Source organism: Pinus tabuliformis, chromosome 3_2 (assembly GCF_031772625.1).
Source record: "Pinus tabuliformis cultivar Carrire ecotype Pingquan chromosome 3_2, CPIR1, whole genome shotgun sequence".
Lineage (NCBI taxonomy): Eukaryota > Viridiplantae > Streptophyta > Pinopsida > Pinales > Pinaceae > Pinus > Pinus tabuliformis.
Window position 1 is genome coordinate 268906896 of NC_142302.1, and position 16347 is coordinate 268923242.

General features: G+C 40.0%; 1 protein-coding gene and 1 pseudogene across 4 annotated transcripts in view; both read left to right on the top strand.

Annotated features, from left to right (window-relative positions):
- MLH1 (MUTL-homolog 1) overlaps window positions 1–16347 on the top strand; it is a 503175-nt gene that overhangs the window by 38223 nt on the left and 448605 nt on the right. The gene's annotated exons all lie outside the window — the stretch shown is intronic.
- Window positions 7785–10175, top strand: LOC149180690 (splicing factor SF3a60 homolog pseudogene; annotated as a pseudogene).

A 16347-nucleotide genomic window follows, 5' to 3' on the forward strand; every position in this document is an offset into this window, starting at 1 on the left:
AAATCGCACTCCTACTAAGGTTTTAAAGAATATCACTCCAGAAGAAGCATGGAGCTCAATCAAACCAGATGTAAGTCACTTCCGTGTTTTTGGAAGTGAAGCATGGGCCCATATTTCAGATGAGAAACATAAAGCTTTAGAACCTAAGAGTGAAAAATGTATTTTTGTTGGATATTCTGAAGATGTCAAAGGATATAGACTTATTCCACTTAAGTCCAAAAATGTTATCATTAGGAGAGATGTAAAGTTTGCTGAAAATATATCGGCCTACGAGCCTAGTTCGGTGGATGTGCCACCTCTCCCTATCTCTTCTACTTTTGACAATATTTCTTCTTCAGATGATGAAAGCGAGGATGAAAATCCTCCCCCACCTTCTCAGGATCCTCCTTCAGCTCCTCAGCTTCCAAAATGGGTCCGTGCTACTCAGGAGGCAGCAGGTGATCTTGCAGGTGATCCTACAGATCAGCGACGCACACATTCTCAGTTTGATAGAGCCTCTTCTTTACTGGCTCAAGCTTCAGTGAATTATGATCCTGACACCTTTGCATAAGCTTCAGGCCATCCAGATTGGGAAGCAGCTATGAATGAAGAATATCATTCATTATTGGCAAATGATACATGGGATCTTGTTCCTCTACCAAAGGGACGAAAACTTGTTAGATGCAAATGGGTTTACAGAACCAAGTATGGACCAGATGGGAAAGTTGATAAACATAAAGCTCGTCTTGTTGCTAAGGGTTTTTCACAAGTTGAAGGCATTGACTACACTGAAACCTTCTCCCTTGTTGCCAAAATGAACTCTAACCGCCTTGTTCTTTCCCTTGCTGCCTCTTTCAAATGGGAAGTCCATCAGATGGATGTTAAATCCGCCTTCTTGCATGGGGACTTGCATGAAGAAATCTATATGGAACAACCTATTGGCTTTATACAAACAGACTCCAGCCTTGTATGTCGGCTTAAGAAATCCCTTTATGGTCTCAAGCAAGCTCCTCGAGCTTGGTATGCCAAAATGGATAACTTTTTTTTAGAAAATGGCTTTTCTAGGTGTCATTCTGACAATACTGTCTACACAAAGAAAGTGGGCAAGTCTCTTATCATTCTTGTTCTTTATGTTGATGATCTTATCCTGACTGGTAGTGATCCCAACCTTATAAACCATGTGAAGACTAGCCTTAAAAGGAAGTTTGAAATGACAGACTTAGGACACTTACATTATTTTCTTGGTCTTCAAGTCTTGCAATCCAAGGAAGGTATTTCCCTTTCCCAGTCCAAGTATGCCTGTGATATTCTACGCCATTTTCACATGGAAGACTGTAAGCCAGCCCCTTCTCCCTTTCAGTCTGGAGTCAAACTTTCAGTCACTTGTACTTCTCCTGAAGTTGATGCTACCTTATACCGTCAACTTGTAGGAAAACTTTTGTATCTAACCCATTATCGTCCTAACCTTTCCTTTGCTGTTGGCCTTGTTGCTCGGTTTATGCAAAAACCACGTGAAAGTCATTGGAAAGCAGCTAAAAGAATACTTCGTTATGTTCGAGGTACAGTTCAGTTTGGGATTCATTACAGTGCTGAAGCATCTCCTCTATTGGTTGGTTTCACTGATTCCGATTGGGCTGGTGACCCTGATGATCGGAAGTCTACTGCAGGTTATGTGTTCACTCTTGGTTCAGGACCTATTACATGGGCTTGCAAGAAACAAGGTGCCATTTCTCTTTCTTCAGCAGAAGCAGAGTATCATGGTGCTGTAGAAGCTAGTAAGGAAGCCTTGTGGCTTCGTCAGACCCTGTCAGAGTTTGGCTTTCAGCAGCAGCATCCGACTACACTTTGGTGTGATAATCAAAGTGCCATTCAACTATGCAAAGATCCAGTCCAACATCAGCGCAGCAAACATATTGAACTGCACATGCACTTCATCAGAAAGCTCATCCACGACCATGTTCTTGAAGTGCAATATTGTTCAACAGATGATCAAGTTGCAAACATTTTTACAAAGGCTCTCACAGAGGCGAAGTTCACTAAACTTCGATTTATGGTTGGAGTTCAGGAAGTTGTCACTATGGGGTAATAGGCTCTAGTGCCTCCTTCCTTCTCCTATTGTGTCATATTTGTAAATCCTTCAATCCTATCCCAAGTTGTTCTTAAGGGGGGATGTTAGGATATTCCGACACATAGGAAATAGTTAAGTATAACTTGGTCTAGTATAGAGTTAGGTAAAGTGTGTTTCTTTACTATGTACATTTTGTAACTTACAATTCGACGGTCACGATATGTAGTGATCCGACGGTTCATTCTCTCCTCGGTATTATCGACACTTGATCTGTGGCTTAACACCCGATTGGTCCATGATCTCTATTTAAAGAGCATATCAAGATCAACTTCATCAGGATCTTCATCTCCCTTATTATCGATTTCCCTTCGACATGCTTTAGCTTCTGCATATGATTTTTCTAAACGCTGAAATGCTTCTTGAATTTTACTAAATTGTTCAATTCATTCAGGACATGAACGTAATGGCACATTGTGCAGCGAACAACGTTCAAAGACACATGATTATATTATGCCATGGCTCTGATACCACTGAAGCATAAAAACTGATAGCTTGTAGACTTGAATGTAAAAATACACGAGGTATTTAATAATAATAATTTATTAATATATATAAAATGTATAAGTGATGAATGTTACAATGAGGACCCGCATTTATATACGTAAGCAGGTGTCCTTTCGTGACTAGGCATGTCTTTTAGACATGCCTTTTCACTTAACTTAATGACTATTTAATATAATCGATATTTGATTATTTAATATTTATATTTATTTAATTGTTATGAATTATATTCATAACAGTTATTCTTCATCAAACAACGACTAATGCGTAAACCACAAAGAGACAAGAGACACAAAATATAGGCTACCACCCAGGGCCAAAAACTCTCCCACTTGGGAGGAAAACCCGAACAAATTCTTTTTCTTATGGAGACTCCAATTAACGAATACCAAGACCAAGACCCTTGACCTATTTGCTACTCCAAGACCAAGACATAAGATCCTTAGTCAATGATAGTCAACCTTCAACTCCTTCCTGCTTGGCTTCTTCTTCAACCTTGGCTTTCTTCTGCTTTAGACCTTCGGTCTTCTTGATTAGCCCTTCTTTTGCTTCGGCTTGTTAGGAGGACTGCACTTCTCCTCGGCTTCCACTGCGATAGACTTACCTTCGGCCTTCACTACTGCAACAAAATTCTCCTTTACTGCTACAACAAAATTCTCCTTTACTGTTGCAACAAACTTCACGTATAAAAGTTTTTCTGTCCTTAAAACAATCCCAAAAACACCCTTAAGAACTTCGCTCTTCTCTTTTGTTACTTCGCTGGTTGGAGGCTCTTCCTTTTACTCTTTCGCACTTTAAACTGCAGACTTGTACTTCTCTGAAATTTTCGGTGATCTGAACTGAGGTCGAGCTGCCTATATATAGTGGTTTCCCCCTCAAATTAGCCAACATGAAGAGGGTGAGCCGACATGTCTGTTGGAGGAGATAATTAATTCTATCTTGTAGCCGACATCAAGGAGAGGTCTTGTGCTTGTCTTGGAGGGCTTTTCATACCTATTAAATGACTCATATAAAATGTAACATGCCCAAGAAGGGTCCTTCTTACATGACATAGACTCAATTTGACTTTTATGACTAGATGACTTAATCCTAAAGGCTCACAATGGGAGCCATCACTAAAATAAAATTCCTTGCTCATGAAACCCATGAGACAAGCATTACAATAATAATTTTATTTTTCTTCTTTTCATCAATTACATAAAATCACAATTACACATGTCATTATGAAGACCGAACCTAGTTACACTTTTCAGCACAACTTGTCCTTGAAGAAAATCCACTTTCCTTTATTCAAGGCCTTTGTTAGAATGTCTGGCCCCTGTTGATCTGTAGGCACATACTATAGTTGAACTGGTCCACGCTGTACACAATCCCTGATGAAATGGTATCATATGTCGATATGTTTTGACTGATCATGAAATACTGGATTCTCAGATAGCTTGATGCAACTCTGATTATCATAGTGGATGATGTTCGACTCTATCTTCTGACCAAACAATGCCACTAGCAAATTTCGAAGCCATATGGCCTCACATGCTACCATTCTTTTTGCCATGTACTCTGCTTCTGCAGAGCTTAATGCATCAGACTTCTGCTTCATATTGTACCAAGAGACAACCCCTGATCCCATGTTGGAGCAACACCTTGAAGTGTTTTTTTGGTTCACTGCATTATCTGACCAATCTGCATCAACATAGCCAATCAACATGACACCATTACTTTGAGTATATTTCAGCCCATACTCAATTGTACCTCGTAGATATTGCAACACATGCTTTGTTGTTGTTCAATGCACTCTCTTTGGTTCCACCATGAACTGATTAAAATTGTTGATTGCAAAGCAAATGTTCAGCCTTGTGTTGACTAGATACATGAGAGAGCCAATAAGCTGTCTATATAAGGTGGGGTCCACTGTCTCGTGCTTTGATGCATCAATCTTCTTCCAATTGGTTATCATAGGTGTAGACATGGGTCTATAGTCCAACATCTTGAATTTCTTCAAGATCTCCAAAGTATATCTGCTCTAACCAAGAAATATTTTCCCATTTGTTTGCCACACATCGAGTCCTAGAAAATAACACTTCAGTCCTAAGTCCTCCATCTCGAACTCTACTGCTAAGTCCTTCTTGCAGTCTTATATGAGCCCTAGTGACCCAGTAAAAATAGATCATCCATGTACAAAACAAGAATGGGTGGCTCACCTCCAACCATAAGATAATAGAGGCTTGAGTCTGCTTCACTCTTCACGAAGCCCATCTTCGTACTACCATACCATGCTCTAGGAGCTTGCTTGAGTTCGTATAGTAGTCTCTTCAACTTGCATACATGGGTTTCCCTCCCGTGTGTCTCAACACCCTTTGGTTGTTTGATGTACATCTCCTCTTACATGACTCCATTCAGGTATGCCATTTTGACATCCATCTAATGAATCTGCTACCCCATCTGTGTTGCAAGTGAGATCACAGCCCTAATGGAGATATACCTTGCCATGAGAGCAACTGTCTCATCATAATCTATTCCCTTTTTCTGAGAGAAACCCTTGGCCACAAACTTGGCTTTGAATTTTTCAATGCTGCCATTTGCAGCGTGCTTGAACTTAAAGATCCTGTGAGAACCCACCACTGTCTTATCCAACTGTCTAGGTACCACCTCCCAAACATCGTTTAGCATGATGGAGTTGTACTCTACCATAGCATCTTGCCACACTTAGTGTTGTGCAACCTCTTCATAGTTGGAAGGCTCATTATCAATGAGCTGACTCATCAATGCATTGTAGCCTGAATATCTCTCTAGTGGTCTCCTATCCCTTGCGCTCAATCTAGGAGCTCCTACAAACTCCTGCACATCTCTCTATGTTTGAAGCACCTTGCAGTTCCTTTTGCTAACTAAAGTGGGTGGAGCTTCAAGCTCCTCATCATGTTCCCTCTCCTTATTCTGTGAAGTCTCCTTTGCACTTGTACCTGTACCAGTCATTGTACTTGTACTCATGCCTTGAACTTGAGATTGTTGTTCAACCCTTGGAGTTTCTGCTTCTTGACTCTGATCAACTATTGACAACTCGCGAAATATCTTGAAGGATTCCTCCTCCTGAAACTTAACGTCATGTCTCATGATGATCTTCCAAGTCCTTGGAATATAAATCTTGTATGCCTAGGATGTTTTGCTATAACCAACGAAATACCCCTTCGCTGCAGTGGAATCTAGCATGGTGCACTTCTTGTTTGGCACATGACAATAAGTGATACTGCTAAAATTCCTAAAATGACTGACTTTTGGCTTCTTCCCTATAAATGCCTCCTCAGGTGTTATCTTTCCCAACACCTTATGTGGGACTTGTTACCCACCACTTGTGGGTGATCCCTATAGGAGAAATTTTCTCCTAGATTTGTCTTCAGTCGGCGGCCAGCAACCCCTTGCAACCACCTGATAGTTTGATGTGCTACTATGCTCTGCCACCTGAGCCAACCCTTGTGTGCCCTCGCTCATCTGTTATGATCGTATGCTTGAAGGTGGCCATCCAACCTTGAAGGTATGATTTTTCATTATGTAATTGGGTGTTTATGCTTGCTTTCATGGGCACATTTGGGCACGGATTAGTGGGGGGATTCAACAGAAAGAAAGGGCTTTGACTGTACTCTTGTTACCTATCCTAACTTTGGGGGCTAATCTTGTATCCTAATCTTGTAGGGTCTCCTTTATTGTCCATTAGCTTTAGGAGTTACACTACATGGGAAACCTTGATTTTGGTTGCGTGGTCCCTTTGTGTTACCATATATCTCACTCCCCTCTGCTCATTACAAGCCCTTTTCACATTTTACCCTTCTGGGTCCACACTTGTCCATTGGGTCCACAAGGGAGTTAGCTTCCCTCCCCCTTGCCCACACCTTGGGTCAGGTCTGGAATGATGCCCCAGAGGTTGATGCAGCTAAAATGAAAGATAAAAGCATAATATGTCCATATACAACAGGAAATGTACCACAAAATGCAAAAGATGGCCGATACAATAAAATTTAGCATGTGGGCAAAAACCAAAAATGAACTCTACCCCTATCATTATCGCCATCACCCTGGTTCTTAGGGCCCCTATGAGTTCCCCTTTAATCATAAAGGAACCCATGATTGTCCAAACCCCTAGCGGGCAATGAACTGCCCCACCTTAAGGGGGTGATCACTGCTACATCTTATGCATCATGCTCTTATTCCCTTGAGCCTCGAGCAATAAAATAAAGAAAAATCAATAAAAGACAAAAGAACATATGAAGAAGTGATAAAAAATGGATCCTGGATAGACTTCTAAGTCTAAAGTGTTCCTCACAGAGGAAAATGAAAGTCCAAGGATGCTCTTGGAAATAGTCCCATTGCGTAGATATTTTCATTTTGAATCTATTGCAATTTGAATGGACTAAAATGGACTTCGGATGAAAAAGTTATTGCAAAAAGAAGTTTGCCTTTGTCCTTTCAAAGGAGGCAAATTCTTATATAAATGGGACTTAAGGGAAAATGTGTTTTTTAACATAAAAAAACCCTTAAAACCCATCGCATAGCTATTCTTTATCGCATCACAATAAACAAAGGGAAAGGACTTAAAACAGGCGCAAAGACCCTTTAGCGGACCCGACGGATTTATAAATCAAACAAGTAAAACTTTTGAATTTCGAAAGGAAGGCTGTAAGTGGTATTTCGTGTGGGTCTCCAGCAGTAAGCGGTATTGGACGGGCTCTGCTCGATTCCATACACTGACTGACGCGTGGCATGTTGGAGGAAAGAGGAAACCGCTCTTTCGGGCGGTTAAACCCGGTGTAAGTTATGCGCCCGAAATGGACTGTCAGCCATCAAATTAGCGGCCGCGGATCAATGGTCAGGATCTAATCGACGGATCGGCGATTGGCATGACCAAAGGGAAGACCCTCGGGCCAATGCGATAGCGATATGCGATGCGATGTGGACTGTCCGATCGGGGCAAATCAATGGTCTAGATTTAATCGGTGATCGGCAATCCCCGATGCCAGGGCAAATACGATTGCGATTGCGATAAGCGATTAAGGGCCGGACTCGATGGGAATTATAAGCCTGATTGCATAATATTTGAAATCCGGAAATCCAGATTTCAATGTATTTCCAGTGTAAATGGGTTTTTGGCCATTTGGCCATGTGACAATGTGATTACAATATTACGATGGATGGCGGATCCGAAAGGGATTATAGACCTGATTTCATAGCTTTTGAAGTCCAGATTTACGGGATTTCTTTGTATTTCCTGCGTATTGAGGTTTTTAGACCTCCCGCCTAAGCGATAGTGATAAGCGATATTTGGACGGACCTAATAGGTTTATAGGGTCGATTCCATAATATTTGAAGTCCGGGCTAAAGGCCCATGATGTGTTTTGTGTGTGTTTCCTGTGTATTTCCGTTATTTGGCTGACACGACCAGAGGAAGGCAAAACGACTGGGTTTTCCTTCCCGCTTGTTCTTTTCCATTTGTAAACGGATTCTTGTGAGGAAACAGTCGGGTTCTTCAATGATGGAGGACTGTAACCGATGCATGATAAAAACACAGAGAGCACAAGTGCTGAAGGTTGCCGAGGGAGCTGGAGGACTGAAAAAGGTCGCTGGAAGGTTGCTGAGAGTTGCTTGGAGGTCAGGCAGACTACAGAGGCACGCAGAGGCCGAGAGAGAAAGCTCAGAGAAGCCAGAGCCGAAGATCTAGAGCGAGAGCGAGAGCCAAGAGCCAGAGCCAGAGCCAGAGCCAGAAAGCCTGAGAGCTTCAGAGCCAGGGATAAGATGGTGTTCTAAGCCCATTGTGTTCAGTGTAAACCAGTGGAGTTGAGCGTGGAGCTTGTAAAAGGACTTTGCCATAATCCCAGAGAGCCTAGTCGAGTTGACTAGAGCTCAAGGAGACGTAGCCCAAGAGTTTTGGGTGAACTCCATATTATATTGTTGTTATGTGTGATTGCTTGTTGCTGCATTGTATTTGCTGCTTTATTTGCTGTTATATGTTTTATATCAGTTCAAGCAAATAAACTTAAGGCACATAAACAGTTTAAAGACAAACACAAGCATACACCTATTTTCAAGCACTTTTTAATTCCGCAATTGGTTAATCATAAGGTCTTGGGAATATTTAAGCTTTGGAAGTGGGAGAGGTTCTTGTAAGCTTGACAAGAAGCCTTTAGTGCCCCATTTTCAGATCAGGTGGTATCAGAGCCTGAGATTGATTAACCCCACCTTCAAGAAGGTGATATCAAAGCTGGTTATACCAAAGCAAATGGTACAAGATCAGAATGCTTGATTGACAGAGCATATATTGCTTGTCTGAAAGGTGTTTAAACAGTTAGAGGTTGATTGTATGCTTGTTTGCAGATTGACTATCGTTTGAGTTTGCAGAGGTGAAGGGAAAGCTATTGATAGCTCAGTCTAGGAAGGACAAGGAGGAAAAAGGGTTGAAGGCATTCTTCTTATCCCAAAGGACCTCAAGGCAATCCTTGAAGCACAAGAGGTTTGTTGCAAAAGGTTTCTGAATAAGCTCTTTATTTGTTCATTGGCATAATGACAAATTCTACAAGTGAGTCCTCAAATTCTTCTTTCTTTACGAGAGTCTTTGATGAAGACATGAAGCAAGACTTGTACACCATGATGGATATGGTGAGAGAAATGTATGAGGAAGGAAGGAAGAGCAGCATACTTAGAGAGCAGTTGAATTCCGTGGAGGAAGAGAAGCCAACTTCATATTGCAAATATGAACCTGAAAAGGATGCATGAGTTGTAGACACAACTCTTTGTTGCCAAAGAAGCCTTAGTCAAGTATCAGCTTGAAGAAGAGGTAAACCATTCTAGTTTGTCTTCAAATTCTTCTAAGAATGCTTATAGTTCAGTGGATGATTTGGTTGAGCTAGGTCCAGGAAAATTGAAACAGGCTTTGGTAGCACTAGGATTGAAAACAGGGGGTACTCTTCAACAATGTGTAGAGAGGCTATTTTTGACTAAGGTGACTCCTTTGGAGGGGCTTGATTGGAAACATTTTGCAAAGGGGTGCAGGCCTTTAGCAAGAAAAACAAATGATGAAATTTCACAAGTCACTGCATCAAAGGAAGTTGCTCTTATGGAGGTTAAGACAAAGCGCCTTGTTGAGTTTCTGCATGAGACTCTTGAGGAGACAAAAGCAAATGTTGAAAAGAAACAAGCATTAACATATGAAGAGATGGAAGCAGAGCGTGAAGAGGAAGAAATCCAAGCTGAAAGTGAAAGTGATGAAGAAGATCAACAAATTTACAACCCATTAAAATTACCTATGGGTTGGGATGGAAAGCCAATACCATATTGGCTGTATAAACTTCATGGTTTGGGTCAGGAGTTTAAGTGTGAAATTTGTGGCAACCATAACTACTAGGGAAGAAGGGCTTTTGAAAGGCATTTTAAGGAGTGGTGTCATGAGCATGACATGCGCTGCCTTGGGATACCTAATACCATGAACTTCAACGAGATAACTTCGATTAAGGAGGCAAAATTCTTATGGGAAAGAATATAGGAAAGACAAGGGCTCAACAAATGGCGACCAGACAGGGAATAGTGTTTCTGTTTGATTGATGATGTTCAGTGGGATAAATTGGATTTGCAAGAGGAAGCTCTGGCTTGGTTGCATGCAAATTCCCTTCCCATATATCAGAGGGTATCCAAGGAATGGAATGCCTTACTTTCATCTAGCAGATTCTTGGGTGAATTATGGCTAGATTCGCCTGCTAACAAGAAGCCATGGCTAGTTTTGTTGTATCGGCACTCTAGACATCCATATCAGGTTTATTACTTCTACAGGAAAACTTGGGAGCCTAGTTTCTTCCTCTCTTTCCTAAGTAGAGATAATGAAAACTATTGGAGAGGATCGGTTCTAGCAAATAGTGCCTCTGAGAGATTAATGGTACAGATGTGTGATCCATTATCAGGATTTTCCTACCACCTATGCAATCCTTACACTCAAACATCAATCAAACTCATCCCCATGCCATCTAGAGAAAGAGTTTTTTCCAGAATAATTGTGGAAGGTGAGGAATCCATTAACGATAATAAAAATGGACTCGAAATCTTCAATGTGGTGGCCTTGTAGTTGGTTGCTAGTCGAATAACATGTTTGGTTCAATTATATGACTCTTTCGTAAAATCATGGAGCTCTGTGGCACATGTTCCACAAAATTTCGATACACAGGTTAGTCGAAATACGCTATTACACCGAGGTCAATTCAACAATGCCTTGCACTGTAGCCCTGTCCCTGTTGCCTCCTCTGTCCATGCCATCGCTGTCCGGCGGTCGAGTAAGGAACACACAACGTTAAAGAGTTGCTTTCATCCGATCGGTTCTCGGACACAATCTATCTGTCTTTCCATACCCGACAGCCAAGCATCGTCACCAAAGGACAACAGACGTGAATTGGTTCAGGCATCAGTTCATACATTCGTTGAACAAAATACAATTTCGCTAGTAAATAAATACTTCGGGTAAATCCTGCCCCGACGTTGAACGCCGATCCTTTGCCAAACTAAAACCGTCGTCGATCTGTCTATCTGCGATCGTGGTCGTGGCCTGATATCGGAGCAGTCGATAGGGTCAACCATCGTGACCAAGGACCAGTCGACGTAATTGTTCAGCGGGAAATTAAAACTATATATATATATATTATGTAATTATAATTTAATTAATTAAATTAAAAAAGGAATATTATTATTATTATTATTAATATTTAAAAAAAATTATTAAAAAAAAATGAAAAAATCCAAGGGATTATTACTGATGAGCTACATGACGAGATGATGGCCAGATTATATACATCAAGACGACAGACACTAAGTGAAGAAAATCGACAGCATTAAAGCTTCGAGGACAAAGCTTCCGAAGGAAGGGGCTATGTTATGAATATAATTCATAACAAGTAAATAAATAAATAAATGTAAATATTAAATAATCAAATATTGATTATGTTAAATAGTCATTAAATAAGTGAAAAGGCATATCTAAAAGACATGCTTAGTCACGAGAGGACACCTGCTTAGGTATATATATGTGGGTCCTCATTGTAACATTCATCACTTGTACATTTATATAAATAATAAATTATTATTACAAAATATCTCTTATGTATTTTTACATTAAGTCAACAAGCTATCAGTTTTTATGCTTCAAGTTTTGGTTGAGATTCTTGGTTTGGTGGTGTCAGAAATTTTAAGATTCTAATCTAGACCCAAGATTGGGGAAACTCAACACGTGACGCTCTCTGCCCACGTGCAGTACAAAATCTGTACAGATCCATACAACCCCTTGCATGGCCCTCCTACACTGAGAAACTCGGCCTTGTTGAAGTAATACTTGGCTGGAAAATCTGAGGGGCATATGGCTTCTTTCTTCTGCCCTTTAGCACAGGAAATGATGCCCTAGAGCAGAACAGCTAGGCTGCAAATGCTGAGAAGAACACACACAAATTTGATGCCCCAAAATCGATCGCTCCACTAGTTGCTTCATGTCCCCTTTATAAGTCGACCTAGGTCCCACCTAGCAAACTCAATGGCTGAGATTTACTTTAATGGTAACACTGATATGAAATTGGACAAGAAGGAAACAACTCTCAAGACAAGCAGGGAGAAAGCCCCGCCCAACGACGAAAAAGTGAACTCGACAACCCCTCAAGCATCAACAGTTTTGAGGATTCGAATACCGCACAAAATAAATCTTCATTCAACAGCAAAGCAGATCTCCTAGACCAAACTTCTTCTCCGTCTATCTTTAAGAGGATGAACACAATAGATTGCGAAGCTAAGACACCAATGTCCCAAGAACCAGAAGAGATGAAGGAGATGCAAGATAAAGGAAGTTGGAACACCGTAGAGAGAAAAGAAAGCTACAACATCAATCTCGCCAAGAAAGACGAGGAGCTAGACAATTAACAACTAAGAAAATTATAGGTTCGATAGACCAATTTGGTCTCTGTGGACGTTAACCACTATCATCATCATCATCATCATAAATTGACTTTGGAAAAAATAAATTTCCCACTGAAATGGGACAGGTAAAGGTGACCATTGCAGCCTCTGCTACTTGGAATAATCTTTGTGCTTTGACTGTGAGTATTCTTTTTCTTTTTTGTTGGTAATATGTCTATCTGCTCTATTAACAAAATCTCAAGCATTTACATATAACATAGTAGAACTGGAAAGACAACTTTGCTGCTCTGAATCTAGAAATCTGAGTTTAAAATTCGACAGAGCAGTGGCTAAAAACCTGAGTAAATTATAAGCATGTCCTGATGGAAACCAGGCTGATTGTTGAATTTTGTGCAACTAAGGGAGAAATTTCCCTAGAAAAACACTCTATGAGTTAACCCCTTTCACCCTTGAAGCAAATTATTTCTCAAGTGCAAATTATTTTTATAAGTGTAAAAGTTATTTCAAAATTGTTTTATAAAGGTATTTTGACATGTGCAAAATAAAATCACTTAAGTGATCTAATTCGACATGTGCAAAAATGGATCACTCTAGGAGCTTCCAAAAACCTAATTCAAGTTAGGGATTTTGTCTCAAAGATTCCTATATATTGAAGAGAAGCCTTCATTTGCAACACATCGAGTTCTCTCTCTCTTGCTTTGGTGATCTAGCTCTTGCATTGGTGATCAAGCCCTCGCATTAGTAATTTATCTCTCTTATTGTTAGCAAATCTATTGTAGATTTGCAGATCTCTGATTATCAGTGGCAGATCTCTTATCATCATTGGCAGATCTAGTGGAGATTTCTCTCTCGCATTTTTGGAGATTTCTTTCTTGCGTTATTGTTTGGCAGATTTCAAGATCTCTATCTTGTATTATCATTGGTGGCAGATCTCCCTTGTATCAATTTTTGTAGATCTCGTATTACAAGTCTCATCCTCTCGCACCTGGAGGATATTTACTTATTATTTGTGGCTAGATCATCTTATTGTGAAGGCGTATTGTCTTGGATTTCTAGCACGCATCTGGAGACTTGTCTATCTCATTCGTGAAAGCTAATCTTCTTCTCGCACTTGCAATTCTGAAGCTGATTTTCAATTCATTAACACTCATCTTGAAGCACGATCTTTGGAAGATATTTTTCTCATATCTGTGGCTAGATCACTTTGCACTAAAGGCTTGTTTTTTTAACTCGCATTGAGGCTTATTTGTCATCTGTTGGCAGACCTATTGTAGATCTCCTATTCACACTTGTAATCTTTGCTGAAGGATTGAAGGATTTGTTATTCTACATTTGTTATCATATCTCACACTTCAAAAGATCTGTCCTAGTTTGAAAAGGGGTAATGTTGCTGTCATTGAGAAAAGGATTTTGTACTCTACCTATGTGTACCTACTGAACATTTGATGAAGATCTAATAGAAGAATATTCGTAAAGGGTTTTCCCCATAGTGGGGTTTTTCCCTGGTCTTGGACCAAATCTGCTGTCTTACTGTTCATTGACTGTCTTCTATATGGCTATTGGTTACCGTCTGCACTTAAATGATGAAGATCTAAGATAATTAATTTCAAAAATGCAAAATTTAACACTGATTAGGGTTTGTCACTGTTAAGTCTTGACTCTCGACTTATAGAAAACTTCAAGAATAGTAGAGTCAAAATGGAACTCTAAATCTGCATAAACTTCTAGAATTACCATGCAATAATACTTAGAGAAATGAAACAAAAAGTGATTACTCAAGCCTAAAGGGCGAGGAGCTGAAACACTATAACTAGAAAACCTGGAGGAACCGACTTGGCTAAATCATCTTTTGAGAGATCAGTGGGGTTGTCTTGTGAGCCAACTGATACCACTGGGGCCAAAACACTACTGTGCTTCTTTGCTAACCACGAATAGAGAGTAAGGAGCTTTCCTTGTTTTTCAAGTCCATCTAGATGACCTTGGAGCTCCATACATTCCTCATCCTGCTCTAAAGAGTGTTTGGGATACAAAGGACTTTGTATGCATGTATAATTCCAACAATTTAAAAAATCGTGACATGAGTGCGACTAGAACCCAAATCTAGGATGACGTTCTCCATTGAAGTTTTGATATCCTCGGAGTGGAGCAAAGCTCTTTCCTTTTGGCCATCATCCTCCAATAAACATAAGCGTTTCCGACAGCTTGTGGAGACCTCGCAATGGAAGGAGCAGACAACGTTAAGAGTGGCAGATTTGGCACCTGTGCAACACAATGGCAGTTGGCCCCAATGGCTTGAGCTAGGTGCCATTGGAGTGCATAGGGATGTGAAGCAGAAAGCATTGTGACAACAGGGAAAGGGACGAGCCAGTAGAGTGAAGAACTGGAGAAGCAAAGGACAAGCCAACAGAGTGAGACAAGAACAAGAAAACCCATGCATAAACCCAACAGGCCATACCCATGTAGTGAAATTGATGCCCCATAAAATCGCATGCTTCCATAATGGCTATGGCATGTTCTAAGCATCAGTGCCACTGGTACAGGACGCTGAGGACACGATGTTGCCAGAGCCAGGAGATCAATGCTGGCTTAGGCTTGCTCAAAGTCTGCAAGTTGGAGGAAATGTTGGTGATGGAATGTGGCCAAGGGTTATGAGCCAACCATATCTCCCACATTTCCTTTGATCACCTGATCTGGGGGTCTAATTGCGATAATTATTTTCATTTGCTTGTTCAAATATGTGGGTCACTAGTGAAGTTGAAGAAGAGATCCATGATGTCGTATATGGCTTCCTTTTCTTGTTGAAAGGCCATAAACAACTCCCACTCAAATGATGATCAAATTACCAGGTGATTCCAGAGAATTGGCAAGGTAATCAAGCCACAAAATGGCACTTGTAATTGTGCTAAGATTGGCATGCGGGTGAAGGGTGAAATTTGTGAGTCCTTCGTAAACTGAATCAAAATATCAATTTACCTGCTTGTAAAGGAGTGACTACCACATACTTTTCTTTGCATAGTGCATACTGCCCTTTAAATTTCATCAATGTAATATATGTCATTAGTATTTGAGTTATTATTAAGATTGATCCAATTATTTTTTGCCCATTTCTTAGGCATTATTTTATTTGTGGAAGTTTATTTTAAATCAAATATTTTGTTCAAATAAAGGAGGAATTTATTTTATATGAATAGTTCAGCATGGTGCCTTGGCAAACAATGGCAAGTGTAGATTTTGTTCACTTACTGGGAATGGAATTGAATTTTTCATTGAGGTGTATGTGCGCGCTCCTTTGCAAATAATATAACTTTCGTTAAAAAGAAGAAACAATCAATTTCAAGAAAAAATCGTTGCAACCCTACTCTAAGACACTCACACTTGTGTCCTTCTTAACCCTATCATGTATGCAATTTAAAGTACGTATGTTTGTTTATTTTGTTGGATAATTTTATATTTTTCAAAAAAATATAATTTTTTGCTGGTCCTTGACACTTGAAAGCTTGAGGTGAGTTTGCAACTGTTCCAGACACCTGTCCACGCATTCACTGCTCCCTTGTTCTAGAAAGTCAACCATCGGGAAAATTTTATGGGCGAAATTTCGCAAATTGGCTATTTTTTGAAAATATGTTCATTCATTTGGTTAAAAATTCGTCTATTTTTTACATATATATGATAAAATGGATAATATTCGCTAAAAAATTACAATTTTAATAGTAAATTACATATTTTTTATTGAATATTCACCCACATTCTATATGTATAATTTTTCAAACCAGAATAGTCGCCTATAATACTATACATAGGCATAATGTTTGACG